Raw genomic sequence first — 5,706 nt, forward strand, 5'->3', positions numbered from 1 at the left:
ATGGCGTGCAGGTGGTTATCTGCTCCACCATTACCCCCACAGGCAGGGAGACAGCCGGCTTCACCATAGTCTTCAACACGAGCTGCAGGGGAATCTCTGCTCCGGCGCCTGGAGCCCCTCCTGCCCCTCCTTCTGCTCTGACCTGGGCATCTGCAGAGCCGTTCCTCTCACATATTCTCACTCTTCTCTCTGGCTGCAGTTGTGCAGATTTTTTTCCCCCTTCTTAAATACATTATCCCAGAGGTGCTACCACCATCGTTGATGGGCTCAGCCTTGGCCAGCAGCAGGTCCATCTTGTAGCCGGCTGGCACTGGCTCTGTCAGACACAGGGGAAGCTTCTAGCAACTTCACATAGAAGCCACCCCTGTAGCCTCTTCACCCCTGCTACCAAAACCTTGCCGTGTAAACCCATTACACTGAGGAAGAGAGTCGTGTCCCTTCCCAACAGCTGATATTCCAGATCGTTACACCGCACAAAATAGAATATATCGTATGGTTCAGTGAAAGGTGTTGCCTCAAGTCTTTGTTGGCTATTCCTGAGTTGACTGACTTTTCCTCCATATCCTAAAAGATACTGTGATAACTCTCTCTGTTAAATGGGATACAGTTACTCTCACTATAAAGGTAGAGTAACCAGAAAGACATTTGCACCTTCTTAAACACCTGAAGTGGATAACAAATTTTAATACATACATTTTACAAATATATACAGAGCTGACTTTTCAAGATAGGTGAAGAAACCTACACTGTATTTTTAGATTCAGTTTTGTTTGGGTATCACCAGCCTCCCCAGTTATAAAGACAACACCTTCTGATGGGTATTATTTTCATCTGAAAGTATATAAAGGGATCAAGCTTTAAGTTGTGGGTGTTTAACCTGCCAGGTCTCTGAAAAAATGGTAGTGCAGTGCATATGAGCAAAAAAACATATGCTTGGACTCTTCACATGGCAATTTATTTGCATACATAAGATTCAGCCTAATTATCTTTATTGCAAAAGATTTTTTTTTATCCTCAGTCTTTTCATTCTGCATATCAAAAGTATTCTTTCCAGAAATGATACCAAGCAGCTAACTTTTCATTTACGAGGCCAATGCTCTTCAGGATGTAGCATCATTCATGGACAATCTTCAGAAAAAAGAAAAAAAAATTAGGGACAAGAATAATAGTTGTTGTAGGCAGGGGTTATTCACGTGCCTCAAAATTCTTGCCTTTACTGTACTCTGAAACAGTTGAAGGGAATTTGACTGACTACATCTTTAAACCTGAAATCCCAACTCAATCTGCGAAAAATTCTCTAAAGCGGCACAAGCCATCCTACTGTAATAGTCAAATGTTAATAATCATCTGCTTAATCACTGCTTTGGAAATGGCAGCTCCCACCCACTGAAAGCAGACTAACCACATCCACAACTGCAAATCCCTGCATTTCCACTGGGCTCCCCAAGTCTGGTTTGGGGCACTTTGGCAATGAAATACTAGAGCACAAGAGAGCACCATGTCACAGCTCTCCAGAACGACCTTTTAGCAGTATGATATGCAGAGGACACACTGCATGCTTTGTGGAATCATGAAGCCTGAAGTTTTAGAACACAAGGCATACAGAGACAGGATACCTCCAGAAGACTGTTCTTCATAGGACACAAATCTGCTGCAGTGTGGAGCAGAGCCTGGAGAAAACAATCCTGTCAGCTGTGGACAGGTTTTCTTTCAGAGGGGACCAGCTGGCTCCAGAAAAGCAGTTAGAAAGCATGCAGCATGGATAATAATTCATGGACCTCCAAGGCAATGGAGGAAGACAAGGACTGAATCAAACTGACATTCTGACCTCAATAAGGATGTGTGTAATTACCTCTTCATACAAAAAAAGAATCATTTAGATAAATGACATGATCTAGATGCCAATTAAGTTTGTTTAAATAGTAGCTTCAGATTTACTTAACACATTCACTGATGAGAGATTTCCCACTCCAATTTCAACGTTCACCTAACCCAAAAGGCAGAACTGGGTATTAAAAGGCCTTCCTCTGCCTTCATGACAGACCTTTAAATCTTTACCGTCCTTTTTTTTTACCGCTTTTTTGGCTGTGCCCTTCAACTGCTAACATTTTTCTGTATTTGGCGGATCAGGCACTTCCTTTATCTGTTGAACTTAAGTTATCACATCTGCTGAACTGGTAAACAACCATATTATGGAAATAATGTAAAAGATGTTCTCCTTGGGAGAAAACACATCATTTACAGCATGAACACACAACAAATATACTCATACTAACAATAAACAAGTGTGTATTTTCCTGATTCCAAGCTTTATATCTTTTAATCAGTAAAAAGATGCTCCAAAGTTGCATGTTTTCCTTAAATTGGCTACAAAAGCAATGCTCACAACGTTTTCACAGAATCACAGAACGGTAGGGGTAGGAAGGGACTTCCGAAGATCATCTGGTCCAAACCCTCTGCCAAGGCAGGATCACCTAGGGCAGGTTGCGCAGGAACATGTCCAGTCAGGTTTTGAAGGTCTCCAGAGAAGGAGACTCCACAACTTTCCTGGGCAGCCTGTCCAGTGCCCTGTCACCCTCATGGTAAAGAAGTTTTTCCTTATGTTGAGGGGGAACCTCCTGTGCTGCAGTCTGTGCCCACTGCCCCTCATCCTGTCACTGGGCACTTCTGAAAAGAGACTGGCTCCACCCTCCTGACAGCCACCCTTCAGATATTTATAGATATTTATAAGGTCCCCCCCTTTTGCTGAAGGGATAGCACACTTGTTTTAAAATACCTTTCTTTACAGTGTTTAAGCTGTAGCTTAAACTTAGCCACTTCACTTGACTGCAGTCCTTATCTGGAATTCCTGAAACTTAGGTGGGATACAAATACTCTGGGGTACTATTTTACATTCATGAACATTTCAAAGCAGAAGCCACAACTAGGAAGTCAGATCCTGTCTGAAAGAAAGCAAAAACATTAAAGCTGTTGCATAATTCACAAAAGCTATATTTTTACACAGTGGCAGTATGCTACACTAAACAGATATTAACAAACTTATACCATTTAATAGCAGCTTTAGGTATTCAAAGATTTAGAAGGTTTATCCTAAGACCCTACTCTTATTTCTTTATAGGGTCACCAAAGGTGAATTTTATGATTCACTAGCCCAGCAGCTAAAAACCTCCACCAGCTGAGCCATTATAAATACATTATTTGTCTGAGCATTACAGCACCCAATATTCAATAAAATTATTCCTGCCTGTATTATATAACCATTAAATCTATGCTCTTTCCCACTCTCATCTGTACTGACAGAAACAACTTATTACTGCCCATTCTCAGTTCAAACACGAAACATTATAAATGTGATGATGAACTGTGTAAGTTACAATACGCTGTCAATGTATGGAATCAGTTTTTCCAGTTCTTCTAAAGCAAAAAGTTAGGCATAAACAGAGTTGGAGAAAAGCAGCAAAGCTGACAAATCAAGTACTGAAATTAAGAGATTCAGAAATTGAGGGTGAAAACCTAAATGCCACCCTCTTTGGAATATGCATTATGTGATCATGTAATTACTTCCACAGTGCTTTTCTCCATAAATGCCTGACTCATTTATTACAGAGGATGCAGTGCTCTGGGCACGAGTCAGCATTCTGTCAGAGGGGCTCATCTTCACAACTCTATCACATTCATTGCTGTAATTGTATATCTCTGAGTTTCAAAACAGGCAAATTTCAGGGAACAAAGGGCTCATGATTAATGCACATGATTAATGCACTTTAACACTATTCTGCATTCTATTTCTGCTTCTGGCAAAGACTGCTTACATAATACACAACAATTCACAAACTTTTCACAGGTTGCCCCTACTTAAAAGGTAATTGTTTTTTCATTAGGTCTTAATTATGGTAATTTATTGTGATGCTTAAGCTTAATTTCTTAATGTTTCAGCTCCTCATGTTAAAATAAATCACTTCCAAAACCGTAATGTGAAAAAAAGTTGTAAGACTCTAAAATGAAATTATGACAATTACAAGACAGCTCTTGAAAGGACTGTCTTCAGACTAAGATCTGAATACCATACAGAAAAATGCCTGAAACATGATAAACTATTAAGTAATTATTCATTAAGTATTTTCATTACTAGCACTTAATATACAGGGTTCCAAATGGACTACAGTATCATTCAAGCAATACTGTAAAGCATACCTAAAGGACAGGTTTAAGAGTACATATGCAATGTTTTTATTTCTCCCTTCACAATTTAGAGTTCCCTGTGATCATCTTACTACATTACAGAAACATCTCATAGCTACTGCTGTTACTCCACATTCACCCTACCAGCAACGTTAAGGGCAAGATTTGGCCCCAGTAGTAACTCTCCCCTCAGCATAAAGGAAGAACAACCGTATCAGAAAGCCTAACAAAATATCCTTGCTGCTCAAGGTGCAAGTTCACAACATAGACAAGATTAAGCAACCAGAGCTGTGGTCTAACAAGATAACTAATACCTTTCAAAGATCAGGAATTCTAACCAACCTCTACAGCTGGCCAGAAAACAGTCATTGAACCACAGTATAGTTATGAGTATGGAGAGTTGTCTCTACACACTGCTGTGACATTCATCTGTGTGTTGTGAGCTGGCTAGCAACAAGTTCAGAAGTGAGAAAGAAAGTTTGAAATTGTATGTGGTTACACCATTTGGCATTTTCCCTCCAGTGTAGAAAGGAAGCAATGCAAAGGAAGCTGGTGGCTAGAATAAATGGCAACCTGTGATCCAAAGCAGAATGATGTTATGAAGTACAATTCACTCACTTAGATTAGTAATAGCATTAAGTCTTAATCTATTAGGAATTTATTTTTATCATCATCAGGGAACCACACAGGACCGAAAAAATCCCTGTTACTTTAGACTCATTACACTCACATTTAAGAATCATTTCCAAGACTTCCTGTACACTGTACACAACCACACGCGTGGTTTTTCTTAAAAAGAAAGGTAACTGTCTTCTCCCAAACCCTGGAAACAAAGCTACAAATTCCACTGATGCACTACTAAAAAGTTTCCAAAACAAATCCTTCCAAAAAAATGCTAGTTACCTAATGCAGATGTTACACAGCAGAAACCTACTGCGTATTTACATGCACAGCATTTTAAACCCTTTAACTCCCTAATAAAATGGTGAATACTCAACAATTCCAAAACTATCTCTACTGTATAATAAACCTCTCCACTAAGTTTTCAAAATCCATATTTATGATGCAAATATATCAACACTATAATTAAGACAGTACTAACTGGACAGTTTTATCTCAAGATAGGAGCACATATGCAGTCTACTTCCTGCTGGAATAAACTTAGGCTTTCTTCTCTTGTCTTGCTGCTCTCCTCCATCCCAAGCAAAAGAATCCCCTTTCTTTTTCCTAGACCCACTTCCCACACACTAAAAGAAAAAAAAAAAAAAAAAAAAATCTCCTCCCTGTGAAGTGATGACCTCATGCTGCTAGCCCATCTCCTTGTATGGAGCAACTCCGGGCTTGCTGCCAGCTTTCTCCGCCTTCAGGCTGACACGGCAAGATACCTTCCTTCACCCCGCTGCTTCCCAGCTGAAGGAAGACGGAGAAGCGGCGGCAAGAGGGGCAAGCAGGGCAGGAAGAGGGGGTCCCCCGACGGACAGCGAACAGACTGCCAGATGCCCGCCCCAGACCTGTGCCTACCAT

The sequence above is a fragment of the Phaethon lepturus genome, unplaced genomic scaffold, assembly GCF_000687285.1.
Source record: "Phaethon lepturus isolate BGI_N335 unplaced genomic scaffold, ASM68728v1 scaffold16400, whole genome shotgun sequence".
In the NCBI taxonomy this organism is placed as follows: domain Eukaryota; kingdom Metazoa; phylum Chordata; class Aves; order Phaethontiformes; family Phaethontidae; genus Phaethon; species Phaethon lepturus.